At 47.3% G+C, this 19407-nt stretch overlaps 1 protein-coding gene across 2 annotated transcripts in view; it reads left to right on the forward strand.

Annotated features, from left to right (window-relative positions):
- ATRN (attractin) overlaps positions 1-19407 on the forward strand; it is a 1434670-nt gene that overhangs the window by 314364 nt on the left and 1100899 nt on the right. The window lies entirely within an intron of this gene.

The raw sequence follows: 19407 nt of genomic DNA on the forward strand, positions 1-19407 counted from the left end.
GGGAGAGGGAAGGAAGAAGAGAAAAGGAGGGCTAGGAGAAACTTCTGGAATTTAAGGAGATCTGGCTCAAACCTGAGAGCGGCAGGGGGGCCATTCCCAGAGGGAGGTTCTTGCTGAGGAGAAAGATCTGCCCCCACACTTTGCTTGAAAAAGCGTCCATCCGATCTGCAGAGAGTTGGAGCTAGAAGACCAAAGGGATTTTGCATGGAGGTATTTAGGAAGAGAGTTTGATGTAGCAGGGTCCCTGGCCCCAGAAAGTCATGTTAAAGATGCAGAGGGTCGTGAACTTGATCCTCACAGCCCCCAGAATGCAGTGGAGAGATTTTAAGGCTGGAGAGATGTAGTCCCTGGGCTTGAGGCACACAGCCCTGTACTGGATTAGTTGAGGGGGCGTAAATGGAGGATAAAGGCAGATTGAGGAAGTGTGTTGCAGTAGTCCTGCCTGGAGAGGTCCAGAGTTTGTAGACATTGTGTTTCTGCGGAAGGTGAGTAAAGGGAGAATGCATGAGGAGGCGCCGCTGAAAGTGTTGCCTTGGCAAGGTCCGCGATGTGAGGAGAGAATGAGAGAGGAGTCGAAGAGGATGCCAATGTTTTTAGCCTCATAATAGGGTAATGGAGGGGACCCATGGAGGGTGGCTAGAGAGTAGGAGGGAGCCATGGTCCCAATGAGAAGGATCTTCGTCTCACTGGCATTAAGGCAGAGATCATTAGCAGCGCACCATGCCTGAATAGCAGTCAATCAGGAATGAGAGAGGAGAAAGAGGAGGCAGTGGAGGGAAGCTTGAAGGAGAGCTGTGTGTCATCCGCAGAGCACTTAAAGTGAGGAGAGAAGGTGGAGATCAAGTGGGCTACAGGGCAAGGTAGATGTTGAAGAGCCACAGCAAGAGCATTAGAGCTCTTAGGGAGGCCACAGGTAGATAGTGTCGTAGAGGCGAGAAAAGGGCCCAGTTAAACACGGGAAGGTCGGTCAGATAGGAAGGAGGTCAACCAATTCAGTGCCAGGGTTTCAGTTAATTTGTATAGGTGGCATGATCTAAAAAAAATATAAAACATTTTGCCAATATAGGATTTCACGTATATCCATGCCTTTGTACATCATATATCTTAGCCCACAGATTTTTTAGATATTACCTCACGTTGAAATTCAATCATTGTGAAGCCCTCGAGATAAAAGGAGCAAGAATGGGAATAAGTCGCCTGGAGAGCCTGTCGTCTATGTGGTTGTCAGGATAGGGAATCTTTAAAGCACCTTCCTGTAAACTGTGAGTCACACGATGATATGTACTTGTTTTTTAAAATCTTTTAATAATTTGTACGAGCCTCAAAATGTCTCTTGTATATGGAGTAATTCTATGCAAGGTGATGACATTAATTTGATCTTTTTTATGGTAACATTTTGCCTGAAAATAGTTGTAATCTTAAATTGTTTAGATTCACTTTTAGCCTAACATGTTCTATTTTTCGTAAATTTAGATGGTAACTGCGAAATATGTATTTGAGTGCCTTTTAAAGTTATTGGATTTATGTATTGTGTATTCTTGTAATGTGTTGTATACACAAATCCATTTAACTAAAAGTATATTAATAAATAAATAAAACATTTTATTGTTTTAACAAATGAAACCAAATAATCATAGTTAATACTGCAAAGCATAATGACATGAGTGTTTAACCAAAAGAGTAAGACAACGAGACATCACAAAGATTTGGTGTGGCTGGTAACGCCAAGTACCGCCATCCATTCCCCCACCCCACAAAATCGTTACCCACCCCCATTCTCCACCCATTTACTAAATGGTTGGACATCCCCTAGCATTAAACACTCTTCTTTCTTGCAAATTTCCATCTCTGACACTCAACTGGCTGTCCGCAGGCGGTCCGGCGCAACCCACTTAACTGCAATAATGTAATTTACAACAGTACATAATTTCAAAGAGTAATTCAAGATCGGATTTCTCAAATCAGATCATACAGCCAAGATGTAAAACATCAAAGGCTAAAAGGGAGCATTCAAGGTGAAGGCCCCCTCTCTGTGGAACAATCTTCCTAAAGGTTTAGGGAGCCACTCCTCCCTCTTATCTTTTAAGAAGGAACTAAAGACGTTTGTCTGACCTACCGAAAAATACGGATTTCTCCAAAAGTGTTGCATCATGCTATGGGGGATAGCAGAATAACCTCTGTGGAGCCTTATAATCTCTTATTTCTAAGGACATTGTCAGTTGTGCTGTATGTCTTTCTGTTGTCTGCGCCTTTATGCCCAAGGGTCAATAGCGTGCATAACAAATGAAATGTAATGTTCTTAAGTAGTCCAAGAGACATGGCCAAAAACAACTTTTCGTATTTGGTAAATCCCACCTCCCCACAGACTCCAAGCAAGACACATTTTTGGTCTCTAGGGATCTTCACATACATTACCCTTGCAAATTTACTTATACACTTCCCCCACTATATCTTGATCTGCAGACATTCCCATAGGGTATGAAGAATTGTGAATCCTGGCCCCCAGCATCACAAGTAACAATCGTTCTCAGCTCGCCGCCAGTTAAATAATTTGATGCGGTTGTAGAATACCTGATGCAGAATCTTGTATCAGGCGGAGCCTGGTGGATAACCCTATCTCTCTAGGGAACGTCAACGCATCTACCAAATCATCACATTCCATCGGACCCAGATCCACTTTCCATTTCTGCCTGAGGCGAGGTAACACTTGGGTGCCAAAGGCCAAAACAGCTTGGTATAATGTAGACATAGCCTTTGTCTCAATTCGCCCAGAAAACCTGTTCACCTCCAGTGGTGAGCATTGTGGGATTTCACTCAATACTATGAACTGGGTCCTTATTGCATGCAACAACAGTAGGTATATGTCATGGTGCAGGCACCCAAAACCCTGAAACTGGTGGGGCCTGATCTTCTCTGTCGTCGGGAAGTGGTGAGTCGGTTCCGCAGGGCTCCACCGGTGGTGTCGTCGTGGTAGGTCGGCTCAGCTTCTCCCTTGTCGGATTATCAGGTCCTTTGGCGACTTCTGAAGTTCCAGTCCCCAAAGCCCTGCTTTTATGCAGCACACCCCCATTCACTCAGCCTAGCTGTCAATCAAACATGCTAAGTGTTGAGCCGGCCGGCTCACCACTTGGGCCAATCACACAAGAGTGCGACTTGAGTTACCAAGGTAACTCAGTCCAGGGTGCCTAAACCCCCTCCCACACCCCCTGTGGTACCCAGACAGAGTGGCACCACTTTTGGAGGCTTCTGTGGAGAAGCCCGCCAAAAAGTGGAACAAAGGGCTCGACTTGGGTTGGAGTCACAGAAGAGAACACAAACGCCATTTTAGAATCGAGTCCTGGCAAAAAATACCAACCTGCAAATTAATATTAATTAAATAAACCGGCAGTATATTCGAGGCTATGAGAATTAAATAATTAAAGTTGGTAGCCTCGAACAATGGGAAAATCCCATAGGGATATATTCGCGGTCGAATATAAAAAGTAGTATCCACTGCCACCAGCCAAAACTCGATCACGGGGGACGGAGACGTGCCCCCACGACTAACAGACCCCGGGGCAATTGAATTGCCCCGACCAGTACGTCCACAATATGATGGTTTGTACCGGTTTCTGTTAATAATTTGGGACTAGTAAAGCCAATGGTGACTTTACATGCCCTGGGAGACAGTAGTCAGTCCCAGGGTATGGAGTCTATGGTGGGGTGTCACTATGACCCCCCTGGGTCACTGCACGGAGGGTGCTGTGTAACACATAGTAAAAACACATGAGGCCCTACGGAGTAAAGGACCCCATAGCCCATAAAACACATTAACAGTCAAAGGAACACCATAAATCATGTCCAAGAGTGGGAGAAAGAGTCTCACTCTTGGCAGGAGAAAAAAAACAAACTCCAGAAATCCAGCGAAGCTGCTGGGGGACTCACTAGGTTAGGAAATCCAGCCTAAAGAGAGAATTCTCCCTAACAGGGCCATTCCGGACTTTGGCCCCCTTGGGGGTTTATCAGGCCCCAGCCAGGCTCACCTGGACTCAGTCCTGGCGCCAGGCTCATGGAGGTGTTAGTTACATGGTCCATTAACTTGGCTCTCAGAGGCTGAGCCATTCAGTTCAGGGTGTGGCCTGGAACTACTTTACCTGAGAGAAGGGATACGTAGAAGAGGACTATTTTCTTGGAACTACTTGCAAGACTCTTTAAACTGCACCCAACAATCTGAACACGCTTCGTGTTATTCTGCACTCCTGCAGCATAACGCTCACCGTGTCAGACCAGTTCTTGCTTCCTTCTGCCACGCCTGTCCAGAGTCTTCCATCCATCGGCACCTGCGAACAGAGAATAACAGGTGTTATTTAAGCATTGAAGGCCTTACCTGCAGAACATCCATCTCCTGCTTTCCCACGGACCGCCGCATCTGCAGCACAGAACGAAAAGCACCCTCTCGGGTAGCTACTCACCTGATCTGCCCGCTCCAGGAACTTCATCGGACAGTTCTCTAGTCAGCAGCGTGACACAACTCGACACCGTCACACGGATCTTCTATTCTTCCAGGACTCGTGCCGGACCTGCTGAACAGAAAATGACAAACAGGTTAGTCGCACGTAGCAAAGGAAAGCTACAGAGGCGAACATTTGCGCGCCCAGCACAGCACAATACTTACCGGCAGGAATCCTGAGCTTCATTGTCAGGAGGGTCATCCATCATCCGAAGGTCGCTTAACGCCGCACCTGCAAGACAATAACGGACATTAGTTATCTTGAACAGAAACACTTAAAGGCAGTCATTGGAATAGACACACATCGGACAGTTGCATAATTCCATTATTCTCCCAGTGTCTAAAGTGACCCATATTGTAAAGTTCAGGGAGGTATGAGTTGCTGCAAAGAGGCTGGTCTAGTGTCGGCCTGCCCCTCCAACCAATACCATGTGCCTCTCTCCAGACCTGCTGCACGTGCTTCGACATAATCGGGAGCCCCATATTCTCCTCCCATGCAACACCTGCATCGGGGCTTTCCCCCTCCTCCATCACCGCGGCGCAGCAATATGAGGCAACGTGGGGCTCCCAGTTGTAGACATGGGCGGCCTAGGTCTCCCCCGCCCCCTTCTTCCCAGACAGACTGTTGGCGCTTCTTCTGTTTAACTCCGGCCTGCCTGCTCCCATAATATTTCTCTAAGAACCCTGTCTATTCCCTCATCTGTCTAGATACATTGAGTGGAGCATTCTGGAGCACATCAAGAAACCTGGGAAGGGATTATAAGGGTGGCATGATTGACTGCATCAATGGCAGAGGAAAGATGGAGAAGGGTGAGAATGGAGGGAGAGTTGGAATCGAAATTAGAGAGCAAGTCTTAACGGGTGTCAGGAGAGCACTTACTGTGCCTTTGACTGCTCTGAAGCCAGACTGGTTGTTGTGGAAACAGCCAACAGATTGTGTGGTGGATCAGTTGGGAGATGGCCAGCTTCTTCAAGGGTTTGCCCAGGAAGGTGGGTAATGGGGGATAGGGCAGTAGTTAGCTGGGCAGGAAGTGTCATCAGAATGCTTTTTAAGGTGAGTGTGCACAAAGGAGTGCTTGAGGGGTTAGGGGACAGTGGCAAAGGAGTGATTGCAGAAATCAGCCAAGGCTGGAGTAAGGGAGACAATGTTGTCCTTGATAGTTCTGGAGTAGCACGGGAGCTCCTGTTTGGTGGAGACATTCATAGAATGGACTTGTTTAGCGACCTCATCCGATACAATGGGCGAGAATGAGGAGAGCGGGGCCAAGCGAGGCCAGAGCGGGTGAGCGAGGAGGGACGGAGTAGAAGAGTGAGGACAGGATGTTGAGTTTTGGATGTTAAGTGGGAGGCCAAAGCAGTACGGAGGGCTTGGGAAGGCAGAGGAGAAGTAGAGACTGCAGAAGCATTGGATTCAAATGTACCTGGGTCCCGCTAAGCTTGTCATTTGCAGTCTGTGTCTGCCCACTTCTACTATTACATATAGACACCTACTAAAGGTGGCGCTCAATCCAGTTGTGATTTTTCCTTCTGACTCCTCATGCTTCAATATGTAGTGGAAAATCCACATACAGCAATAATCGCAGTACAAGTTGGAAATTGTCCTTAATGGCAATCGACAAAGCAGCATGCAAACAATCCACAGGACAGAACACAAACCCAACGTGAAAACTGTATACGGCTCTGCAACCCATGGTTTACCTGGTTTATATACCGCTAACTCACTAGTCGTCTATCGAAGATGTGGACCATGCAACTTTCAATAACAATAGTATGCAATGTTTCAGATTGGTTTTTAACTGTACTATGCGAGTCTCCTAATACTGTCAACAAGCATCAGTGAGGTTTTCATACTTTGGCATGTAAACTTTGCAACATGCAGCAGACCTATTCAGACACATTACTAGCTGTTAGGAAACATTTGTTTTTCAGCAAGTTTCCCTCAATAGTTCTATGGACCCCTAAACGTTTTGCTTTTTGTTTTTGAAACTGTCATCAATTCATACAGGGAAAGGAAGCCTTCAGGTCCACGTCTCTGGCCTTTTGCTCATTTTGTTATGGGGGCATTGATCAGTTCTTCAGACTATCAGTACTAGGAAACTGTTTTTCTTTTGTCTATTCACCTTTTTGGTACATTTTTCAAAAGTTCACACAGCATCTTGCAGTGCAGTGGGGCTAATTTTGTATCACACTAGTCTGTTACACTTAGGATTTTTGGGTACTTTTATATGTGCCCAAGGACAAGCTGCTACAAGCAATACATTTTTTATGGATGTTTCCATTATTTCTAGTGGGGCATTTACCATGTATGGCTATTGAACGTGGCTCGTGCTGTAAAATCGCCATGCCACGAGATTTTCGCTTGTTATTTGGCCATATTGTTGTTTGGCCTTCTTCCCACCTAGTCAGGCCAGGAAATCCAATAAAAAGTCATGCACTTTTGGGAAAGCTGCTGCCTTTCCTGTCGAGTGATGCCTATATATATATATATGTTTTTTATATATATATATATATATATATATATATATATATATATTTCTGAGGCTTGTGGAATCTGCTTAGATCACATGCTGTGCATAGGCCGACATCTAGTGGAAGCTGCGGAGTATTACAGTTTGTTTTTCGAAACTCGAAAATGGGCGTCGACACAGGGCGTGCCAGTAATACTATCCTTAGTGTGACGTCCACTCTACCCAAGATCCCTCACGCGTCTAGGATCCTCAGATTGTTTTTTTCTGCCATACTGGTCGGAAGCATTTTGCGGAGTCCCCTGGCCTTAGCCATACTTTTGCTAAAAATTTAAAATAATACTCTATTGACATCCTTCCCCACCCCAAAGTCGAACTTCGACACTCGACGCCGGCTGGAGAAGAAATCAGCTGTTGCACGATGGATTTGGGCCTCGGAAGGCCGCTGGCCTCGGCCCGGACCTTGGAAGGCCTCTGGCCTCGGCCCTGCAAGTAGAGAGAGTGGGGGGTGGTACATACTCTACACTCTTGGTATAAAGGTACACCTTATACATTTCCTACACTTAACAGCCCGCTGCCTCAAGGTGTGTATGGAGGGTACCCCTTTTCAATTCTGCCCCAAATGCAATCGCAAATACCCTTGGGTCGACAGGCACGCCACGTGCAATCTCTGCTTGCCGAGGGACCACCCCGAAGCGAACTGCAGAGCGTGTAGTAGGTTTAAACCTAAGACACTTACGGACCGTTCGACGAAACGTTGGGCCCTCCACGCCAGGCAGGCGGCCATGGCAGCGGAGGGCGCCTTCAGCGACGGCAGCGACGCCGTACTTTCGGACGGCGAGGGCATTACAGCATCGAAAGACAGCCGAGCGCAGGTCCCCGACCTCGGAAGGTCGTCCGGCAGGGCGGCTATGGGGAAGACCCCCGGCGACACAAGCGCTTCACATACTACACACACTAAACACACCAAGTCCAACCGAGACTCGACGACGTCGAGTTCTCGGAAAGAGGCACAAACAGAATGGTCCGATTCGGTGTCCTCTGGGCGCTCCCTATCAAGATCGCCGCATGACTCCAGGCAATCATCCACTCTTGCCAAGAGTGCCTCGCTCCCTAGGCTAACAGAAGTTTGATCGTCGGAAGTCGAGGACGATATTAACTGTATCCAGCTGTGTTACTCACTTTCTGAAAGAACTCTGCCTTTCACGCCAAGAGCCCACTCTACTAGAGGCATTGGGGCCACTCGGGCTTTCATTGCAAATGTACCCCTTGACACCATTTGCAAAGCAGCTACTTGGAGCTCTATTCACACTTTTACTCAGCATTACTGCATTGACACCCATTCCAAGGAAGATAAACAAGTGGGACAAGCGGTTCTAAGACACTTATTCCACCCCCAGGCCGCGCTCCAGGAGTCGGAGCCCGCAGTTAAAACCAGCGAGGCCCCATGATCGAAGGACAGAGACACCACCCCCGATCCTCGACGCCAGGCGTCGAAAAGCTCCGGAGCCACTAAAGGACAGGGAAAACATTTTTCCACTCACGGGGAGGGGTGAAAACAGCAAAAGAAACAACCTTTGCACTCTTTCACACCTGTGAAACACACCACTCCCCCTAAACAGACAGACAGACAGACAAGACCAGGTCTGCTGATATGTCTAAAACCAGCAAAGCTACTCAAGATAAATCCCATAGACCTGCTGAGAGAGTCATCCCCAGTTTCAAAAAATGGTCCAGTGAGGACATAGATAGGGTCATGTCAAGAATGTCTTCTTTGGCAGATGTTTATGATAAAAATCCAGAACATTTCCTCTCATATGATCCACAAGGGGCGACTCCCTCAGACTCTACTGATCCTATCCCCCCGAGTAAGAAGCCCCGGTTTGAAACTCTGATGAGGTCAGAACCCTTCGAGGTACAACCATAGGCAAGAACATACTCACTGTATCAAGGAGAGGCTTCCTTTTGTGAGGATCAAGAATTTGGTATGATGGAAGAGCAAACCGGGACGGGCTACTATGGGGATGATGAGGACCAGGAAGAGTAAGAGGAGGACCCGGAAACATACAGAGTAGATTCCCCGGTAGAGAACGAAGCCCCGGTTACCGACTCCCCGGTCGATAACCAACGCCTCCTAAACGAGGGTCTCGCACGCGCAGCAGAACATTTTCACAGTGACGCCCACGGTGTCCAGGAGGAAAGGGACTTCGCAGAAGAGTTAGTGGGAGAAAGGAGGCCTGTTGCCCAGACCATCCCTATCCTTAAGTCCATTAAGCGGAGAATAGATCCGTCCCTGGTGAACCCGAACCTCACCAGAGCAGTCAATCCCAGGGTTGAAAAACGTTTCAGGGCGGCCCAGTCTGACCCTCTCCTATATAAGATGACATCTGAAGCCATACTCCCTAGTTGTCACCAACACTCGTAAGAGGGCTGGAACACCCTTGTCATCGTCCGAAGCTCCTCCCAACAAGGAGAGCAAAAGACTATACGGTTTCGGCAGGAAAGTAGCCTCAACGTCCTCCTATCAAGCAAGGATTGCAAACTCCACAACCCTGTTGGCCAGCTACAACTGCCATCAGTGGGAAGAAGTCGCGGCATTCATAGCCTCTGCTCCTGAACCTTTAAAGGGCCAGTTAGCTCGGATTTCCGCAGAGGGTAGAGCCGTATCTGGTTGCATTTTGAAAGCAACCTTCGACGCCGCGGACAACGCAGGCAGATTGATAGCGGAAGGCACTGTTATCAAAAGACATGCGTGGTTACGGCAGTCTGGTTTTAAGGCAGAAACCCAGGCATCATTGTTGGACAAACCGGTGGAAACCGATCTGTTGTTTGGTAAGACGGTCGAAGACTCACTGAAGAATGCCAAGAACGAATACGAAACACTCAAGTCCCTTGGCCAGTTAACCAATAAACCCCCTAACCAGAGAGGGAATAGTAATTTTCGTCGACCACGCGGCCAAAATTCCCAGAGAGGATCTACCTATTCCCAGGGGCAGGGTACACAGTGGAACAACAACCAACAGTCTACCCAGGGTTACGGCAGGGGTAATAGGAGAGGTCGTGGTAAAGGCAGAGGCAGCCCCAACAAGGGAGGCGGCACGCCTCCACCAAAGCAGTGACGCTCAGTTCAGGGTCCCTTCTCAAGCAACCCCAGTAGGGGGACGCATTTCCAACTTCACCCAGGCTTGGGAAGTGATCACATCAGACAGATGGGTGCTGTCAACAGTATCCACAGGATATTGCATAGAACTACTGCAGCGTCCCCGGAACCATCCTCCACGACAAAGAGTACACTCTTTAGAACATCAGAAGATTCTCCTCGAGGAGATCGCCATTCTGCTAGAAAAGGACATGATAGAACTCGTCCCGGGACACCAGGTAAACAAGGGTATTTATTCAACTTACTTCCTTGTGCCAAAGAAAGATTTGACAATGCGCCCAGTATTGGACTTACGGCCTGCCAACAAGTATGTCAAGCCCCAAAAATTTCGTATGACCACGCTACAAGAGGTAATCCCCCTCCTAAAAAAGGGGGATTACATGGCAACCTTGGATATGAAAGATGCTTAGTTTCATATTTCCATGTTCCCACCGCACAGAAAGTATTTGCGCTTCAAGGTGGACAGTCGACACTACCAATTCAAGGTACTGCCCTTCGGGATAGCTTCAGCACCAAGGGTATTCACCAACGTACAGGCGGTGGCGGCTGCACACCTACGCAGGGAGGCAATCCCAGTGTACCCTTATCTGGACGACTGGCTCATAACGGGGGAAACCCCAGGAATTTGCAGGACAAACATTCAAAGGACTATAGACCTCCTTCATGAGTTAGGCTTCTCAATCAACGTGAAAAAGTCAAGCCTAGTGCCAAGCACCTCAAAAACAGTTCCTAGGAGGAATCCTAGATACCCAAGAGGGGTTGACCTTTCCTTCAGAAGAAAGAATTCGGAATATACTACTGCAAATTTCCGCATTATCAGTCCGGTCAACAAATAACGGTACGCAAAGCAATGGGTTTACTGGGCATGATGGCGTCATGTATTTACCTGGTCCCCCACGCGCTTGCGCATGCGTAACTTGCAGGAATGGTTGGCGAAACAGTGGTCTCAGGCAAGTGGTCAGTGGGACGATCTAGTGGTCGTTTCACCAACACTGGTACAAAACCTTCACTGGTGGACAAGAGAGAATCTCGCACAGGGGAAACCCTTTTAAGATCCCGAGGTACAGGCAATAGTCACTACAGATGCATGCCTGACTGGGTGGGGAGGTCACCATCTCCACCACACAGCTCAGGGTCTCTGGTCTCACTCAGTGGCCAAGAACCACATCAACCTGCTAGAGCTTCTGGCAGTATTCAGAGCGCTTCAGGCGTTCAAGCCCCACCTACTAAACCTGTCATTGCAAATCCGGACAGACAGCACAACAGCCATGTTCTACCTGAACAAGCAAGGAGGCACTCGCTCGCCAAATCTGTCCAAGCTTGCCCAGAAAATCTGGATATGGGCACTCAGACGGAACATCTTCCTGTCATCACAACATGTTCCAGGGGAGCTCAATTCCCTAGCGGATGCTCTGAGCAGAGACTCCCTCCCAGAGGAACACAAATGGGTTCTACACAGAGAGGTCGTAGAAGATATCTTCTCTCAGAGGGGTTTCCCCACTATAGACCTTTTCGCCACAAGCGAAAACAGACAATGCCCAGGATTTGCATCCAGGTTCCCCCAACCAGACTCCCAGGGGAACGCCCTGTGGATGAACTGGCCAGGGATGTTTGCGTACGCTTTTCCACCAACTCCTCATCAGGAAGGTGGTCAACAAGATGAACAGAGAGTCGATGACGCTCGTCCTAGTTGCTCCCATGTGGGCAAGACAACCGTGGTTCCCACACCTATGCAGGATGGCGGTGTGCGAGCCCATCAAACTTCCAGCCTGGTACAACCTATTGTCCCAGCACCAAGGTCAAACAGTGCACCAGCAACCCAACTCAATGAACCTGGCAGCATGGCTCCTGAGGGCATAGAGTTTGGACATCTCAATTTGCCACGGGGGTGTATGGACATCCTAAAGGAATCTAGGAAACCTAACACAAGGCACTGTTACTTTGACAAGTGGAAGAGGTTCGTCATCTGGTGCCAGAGTAGATCAATCAACCCCGTTGATTGCACTCCTTCCACTATTGTTACATACATGCTCCACCTGCTGGATGCAGGATTGGTTTTTAACTCGCTGAAAGTACACCTGGCAGCCCTGTCGGCTTACACCACTTCCCATAGCAAGGTTTTGTGGTGGAAAGTACGAGTAGTTAAAGCCTTCATGGAAGGAGTAAAGAGACTTCACCCTCCTATTTCAAATCCACCACCAGGGTGGGACCTTAATGTGGTGCTAGCCAAGCTCATGGGCCCCCCTTTCGAACCCATGCATAAAAGCAGTCTCAAACACCTGACTTATAAAACGGCCTTCTTAGTAGCTATTACTTCTATAAGAAGGGTCAGTGAAATTCAGGCTCTGTCAGTGCAGGATCCCTTCTTTACTGTCCATAAAGACCAACTGGTTTTACGCACACACCCTAGGTTTTCACCTAAATTTATATCTAAATTCCATGTAAACCAGTCCATCGAGCTTCCGGCTTTCTTCCAGGACCCGCAAAGCTCGGCTGAGGTGAAACTACACACCCTAGATGTGCGTAGGGCGGTCCTCTACTATGTAAATAAAACCAGACCGCTAAGAAAAACAGATCAACTGTTTGTCTCCGTAGCTACAGGCAGAGAGGGGGATCGCGTCTCCAAAGGTGCTATCTCGAAGTGGATTATTAACTGTATCCAGCTGTGTTACTCACTTTCTGAAAGCACTCTGCCTTTCACGCCAAGAGCCCACTCTACTAGAGGCATTGGGGCCACTCGGGCTTTCATTGCAAATGTACCCCTTGACACCATTTGCAAAGCAGCTACTTGGAGCTCTATTCACACTTTTACTCAGCATTACTGCATTGACACCCATTCCAAGGAAGATAAACAAGTGGGACAAGCGGTTCTAAGACACTTATTTGCTCATGACCCTTCTCACATCCCACCTCCTTCAGGTACTGCTCGCTAATCTATGCACAGCATGTGATCTAAGCAGATTCCACAAGCCTCAGAAGGGATACATTACTCACCGTAATCGTATTTCTGATGCTTGTATCTGCTTAGATTCACATGCGACCCACCCTTCCTCCCCTCTGAGAGAAGGCGCATGATGGCTTGTAGTCTTACCTTTCTGTCTATCTGCTTGGATTATCTGTACTCACGCTACTCCTCATGCTACCTCATGTCAGAAAAAATACAATCTGAGGATCCTAGACGCGTGAGGGATCTTGGGTACAGTGGACGTCACACTAGGGATAGTATTACTGGCACGCCTTGTGTCGACGCCCATTTTCGAGTTTCAAAAAGCAAACTGTAATACTCTGCAGCTTCTACTAGATGTCGGCCTATGCACAGCATGTGAATATAAGCAGATCCAAGCATCAGAAATACGATTATGGTGAGTAATGTATCCCATATATATCATAACGTGCTGAATACCCAAAGTTTTCTAAGCGGGACGCAGGGATCGAACCCGTGTTGCTCTGTGTCTTGCTTCCAAGGCAAGCACATTATATATAAGGGAATTTGTACCACTTTTGCCCTTCAATTCTACTTGGTCAGTGTTGGGTAAGATTTTCACATCGATGATAAATCCTCTTGATCTGTGTCAACCCCAGAACCTTTTGATGGACTGGTAGATTATTTTTGATATACCTCAGTGAGTGGGAACACTTTTCCACACTCACAGAATCTTTTACTCTTTTTATGGGTGTCATTTTTAAGACTACATAGTCTTTTAAAAGTTATCCTCTTTGACAACATTTTGGAAATAAGTACCTATTGTTGCTTGGTTGCCCCAGGGGCTTCCCCTTTACCTTTCTCTGGCTAACCTTGTGAGAACAGAGGAAACAAAAGTCCACAGTCTGTGGAACACTCACGTCCCCTGCACACTCAAAAGATTGTACAATGACAAACAATTTTTCAATGATGTGCAATTCCATAGATTCTTACTGAATCATATTTTGTGAAAACACTTATCAAATATTCGATAATAGATATAATAGGTGAATTCCATAATTGTCGGATGGAGAGATTAGGCGTAATAAATTGTTAAATTGAGCATAATATTTTTTTAATACAAGTCAACAAGCGAGGGAGGGGTCCAAAACTCTACATCCCTTTGTCTTCCAGCCTGACAGCGAGAATCCAGTTGAAACAGGGAGTCTGGCGGTCCTTAAAGGACTGCCAACCCCCACTCCCCTCCATATCCCCCCCTAGTATGTCTGTTTGATTGGCTAGGTTCCTGCATAAAAGTCCTGTCCTGGAAGCTGAAGTCAGTCGACCAATGGACCTGAATCAGAAGAGAAAGATGAAGCGACCGCATCTGAAATTATTTCCAGCGACTGTGCTATGTAACCACAGCCTATTACCCTTGCTTCCAAACAATCTGGGGACTCCAAAAAATGACGACACCGACCCAGGACTTGGTGGGATCCACTAGAATCAAGAAGACCTGGGTTTTGAGCCATATCACGTTGTGCTGCGACCTTGAGGGCCTGCAATACCCTGGGACAGAGGCGTTGCTAGGGGGGAGCTGAAGGGGCTATAAGCCCAGGTCATTTGGTTATAGTTCCGGATAGAAGCTCAGACTACAACCAAAAGGCTATAGCTAGCCCCGAATCCCACCAGTCCCAACATTAGCTTAGCCCCTGACCAGACCTAGCAACACCCCTTCCCTGGGACATCGAGCCATTGTGCGGTGCATGGTCTTCCGAATTCCAAATCGAGCTGAAACTTTGCTGACAGCCTACTGGACCTCCAGAGATGTGATTTGAGTTCTTGAAGTCCCCTCACCAGAGTTCTGGACGTGAATCCAATCAGCGGTAATCTGTCGTCTTCTGGCTTCTGAAAAGGGCACCAAAACACAGAGCTGCATCCAGCCGTGAAGTAACTATTGTCTGGAGCCTTCCCTATTGACCCTGCTGCAGAAGCCCTTCCAGTCTCCTGTCTTCATGACCAGGAATTCAGCGACCATGTTTTTGGCTGCACTGCCTGAAGTCTCCCCGCAAGATTGTATGTAGTAACCCTGTGGGAGACTACACCAGCTTTTGTCCTCTTGGCAATAGGTAACTGTTAGGCAAAGTTTGAATGCAGTACCCTCTGGGAACACTACAAACAACTATGACTACAGGTATAGGCAACACAACCTTTGGTATAAGCTTGTATTACACCGTTTTGGTAGCGTGTTGAGCAGCCAGGTTTATCTCAAGGGGGAAATGTGAGCTGTAGTGGAGGTACACAAAGATTCACAGTTACAGGTATGCAAATAAACTCTGACACTCAAGGTTTCTTGCATAAACAATTATTAATTTATCAGTCAGTTATAAAGCCTTCTTTCAAAGCAAGCAATATACTAGTAACAAGACCCTTTTGGGATGGCTCACAGACGCAACCTACACCCACAGGTGACTTCAATAACCAGGGTGCTGGGGACATTAATATCTTACTGTTGGCATTCAGAACACTCTTAAAAGTTGGTAAAAGGCAAAGGTTATTAGAACACAAGAGATCATCAATGTTCTTAAGCAGGGCAAATACTTTTAGATTGCAATAGAAAGGTCATTCAATTCAATAGGCTAAGCCAAAGCCAATGGGAAAAAGTCTTTGTATAGGATGCAGCACTTCAAGTAAGTAAATGGAAAAGTCTTTGCACAAGTTCTTAGGAGTCTTTGATAAAAAGAATCAAATGTAGGGCCACAAGCTGAATAGACTTGTGAGTTACAGAAGTAAAAAGCACTTCAACAGTAAGAGATAAGTTCTCTTAGACTTGTTTTACAGTACCTTGGTAAAGAGGAAAAGATGCAGCTGATGACTTCTGTTCCTGTGCAGCTCTGCAGATCTCATTGTTCCTGGGCCTCAGTTATGGGGACAAGAAGGACGACGTTGGGGAACTCCTGCACTGTCAAAACTGCCAACCGGCAACTTAACTTTCAGTGGCTGTTTCGTGTTCCATCTTTTCGCGGCTACTGCAATTAGCAACAAGCGCAGTTCCTGGCTGTCAGGGAGGAATTTCCTTGTGTCTGGCGTCCCGCACTCGGCTGGGGGGGAGGGGGGGGGAGTCAGGCTTGGTCAGTCCTGCTTCACGAGAGTCCGGAGGATATTCCAAAAGCTTTAGGCCAGCTTAAAAGCAACGCACACAATCTGCTGTTGGGTGTCCCCCGTTCCCCTTAAATTGTATGGGTCTGGGGGTTGCGGGGGTGTCCCCCGCGTCCTTTACATGGATTGCGCGATTTTAAAAAATGGTACCCTTTCCAAGCTATACTAGTAAGGTATGTATGACATTTTGGAGGGACAGTTAAATGCAAAGTCAGAAGGTAAGAGTTTTCAGGGAGCCGGGACAGCCAATTTCACGTGAGCGAAGTCTAAGGGGAGCTGAGGCACTTCTTGAAGATTAGCACAAAAGTCTTGCATAATGTTGAAGAGTTTTGTTGTAAATGAAATCACTGTTGGCCACAATCTGGGAGGCTTGTGAAGGGCAAAGCTGCAAGCGAGTCTCAACTGAGAGCAAGCAAGCTACACACAACCCCTTAGTTCACAGTACCTTGAGTCTGAAGAACTGGTTCCAGCTGGCTTCTGTTCCTGTTGTAGTTCCTGCAGACCCTGTTCCTGAGCCTCTGTCGTGGGGACATGAGGGTGGTCCAGCATTCTGTTCAGGTGGCTCAGGCTTGGTTAGCCCTGCTTCGAGGGAGTCTGGAGGATCTTCCTGGAGCTTGGGTCCGACTTAGAAACGATGCCCTCGTTTCTGGAGTTTCTGTCCCCTGGCGCTCGATTCCAGCATCCGAAAAGAAGTACAGCCATCAGGGAGAGGGGTTCCAGTCGAGTTCGTCTTGGGGCTGATTGGTCTCACCAACCCAAGGGGAGATGTCGTCCTTGCAGGGATTCTCTAGTAGATTAGAAATTCAGTGCTTCACCAATGAAGCAGGGCTTCACCGAACAAAGCAACGGTCCAGGAGGTTACACCAAGCTTCTTCAGTTTCTTCTTCGGTTCCTTCGTCCAGTGGTTGACTCTGCCTTCCTTGCAAAAGACCTCCTGCTTTTTTACAAGTTTCTCCCATTCATTTGCAGCCTACATGTCACTCACCAATCACCTTTAGGTGCATTCTTATAACCAAGGAGACTAAGCACAGGGAGTTTCGGGAACCTCCCTCGCTTCCTGCCCTGCCAGACATGCTGGAGCCAGAGGCAGGCTTCAGCAGTGAACCCCGCCAAAGACAAAACGAACTAAGGGAACAAACCTGATGTGACGCGCAGATCTCAAGAAAGACCTTTCCAAAAAGAAATGGCAAAAAAAGACCGGGGCCATTTTGACAAAATGGGCACCCATGGGTGCAATACTGCAGCTGAGGGTTCAGTCTGTGGTAAAAACACACAATGGTAGGAAAAAGTAAACCACTGCCATTAATTGTAGAAAGGGTAACATAAAAATGTTACATCAGAAGGTAGACAAAGGGGATAATGGGTAACTCCTCCAGCATTCTATTTAAGATGGTGTATGCTGGGTCTACAAAGATAAAAAGGAAAGTAAAGTCAATTTCACTTTACTACTCTTGGAAACAGTAGTTTATCGAAGAGGAGGTATTTAAACCTTTGAGAAATCGAAAGGACTTTTCAGTGACAGTGCACTGAAGTTGCTGTGTGTTACAATCTAAACAGATGATGTCTTTGGAGTTTGTCGGACTCCATAACCAAAAGAAAGTGTTAAAATCAAGTAAAAACAAATGAGTGGGAAAAAGGTCTCGCTCACTCCAGGATGAAAATTAACAGTCCTTAAATCCAGCAAAAGAGCTGGGGCTCTCTAAGGTAGAAGGGAATTAGCACGTTTCTGAGCATTTTCCCTAACACTCAATAAACCATGCAAAGAACCTCTTGCCTAGAGCCTTCTCAGCAGCTAAAGCCCTTCCAGTGTCCTGTCTTCATGATAAAGGAATTCACAACCAGGTTTTTGGCTGCAAGTCCTGAAGTCTTATTGCTGCAACTTTTCTTCTTGTTAAGGTACTGTTAGCTGAGGTATTTACTTACCTTAAGCCTGTGTGATTTCTGTAAAGCTTTGGGGTGTTCTTGTGATTGTGAGTGTCCTCACCCATTTCACCCAGGCCCACTGCTGGAATCCTCCTAGGGTGTCTTCTCGGAAGTCCCTGAACCCTAACTTTTAAGTGAACTACTTATTTGTTTGAACCGTCTTCCACCGGAACTCTGAGATTTGCCTGCAACAGAACTCTATTTAACCCTGCAAACAGCTGGCACCTAGACCACTAGCGTCCCTCTTCTGCCTCTGAGTGAAATCATACAATAGACTAGGGAAGGACGGTTAGGTAAGAATTAGTGCAGTCACACTGGGTGAGACTACACAACACTTATCTTTTTTAAGAACTTTATTTTTTGGAGATTTTACAATAAAAAGAACAGTTGCAGAACATTACAACCCTATCAAGGGTGTGTACCCCCAGTGCCTTCCCTAAGCCCCACCCGCACACCCCTTCCCCCGGACCGCCAAAGTCAATGTTGTAATGCTATCCTCCAGCGAGTTGGCTGGACAGCCGCCAGTTTCTGTACCCCTGTGGCGTTAAGAGCAGAGTATTAGAGACTGTGTCTCCCTGTCGAAGCCGTGGAGGAGTTCTCATCTGTTTTGTTAATCAAAAAGGACGCTAGTGGGCCCCAAATGTGAGGGGGCGTGCATGTTGGGGTAGTGTTCTGATGAATTCAGACTCAACGTCTTGACAGTACAGGATGTCTTTACGTAAGTGTGCCACCAATGGAGTTGGTCCTCTGCCCCATGACATGGCTACTCTCCTCCGTGCCAGGGTCAATAGTAGCCCTGCCAGTTTCCTTATTCTAGGTGAGAGTTGTTGCGTCATCCCGAAGCAAGGCCGCCGTTGGGATGGGTTGTACTTTTCCCCCTAGTATTGCTGATGTGGTTTGGAGGATTTGTGTCCAGAATGGGATAAGTTTGGGGCAGTCCCAGGCACGGTGGACAAAGTCTGCAGATGCATATCCGTACCTTTCACATTTTGCTGATTGGTCTGATTGTTCTTTTTTTGGGGGGTGAAATACGTCTGATGTAGGTTTTTAAAGTGTAGTTGCTTTAGGCAAGAATTAAGGACTATTTTTTGAGTTTATTGGTATTGTTAGCTGTAGGGACCTCTCCCATCTTGTTTTTGTGCGAGTATCGATGTAAACCGTGTTTGATATGATGAATTTATAGATCTGTGAGACTAGTCTGCCCTCGCCCTGAGCCTTGATCACGTTGTGTAGTAACTGCCAAGTTGGAGGTTGTTGCGGGAATGTAGGGAATAAGGCCTGTAGAGTATATCTGGTTCTAAAGTAGATT

Source organism: Ambystoma mexicanum, chromosome 6q (genome assembly GCF_040938575.1).
Source record: "Ambystoma mexicanum isolate Mex_15411 chromosome 6q, UKY_AmexF1_1, whole genome shotgun sequence".
Taxonomy (NCBI): Eukaryota; Metazoa; Chordata; class Amphibia; order Caudata; family Ambystomatidae; genus Ambystoma; species Ambystoma mexicanum.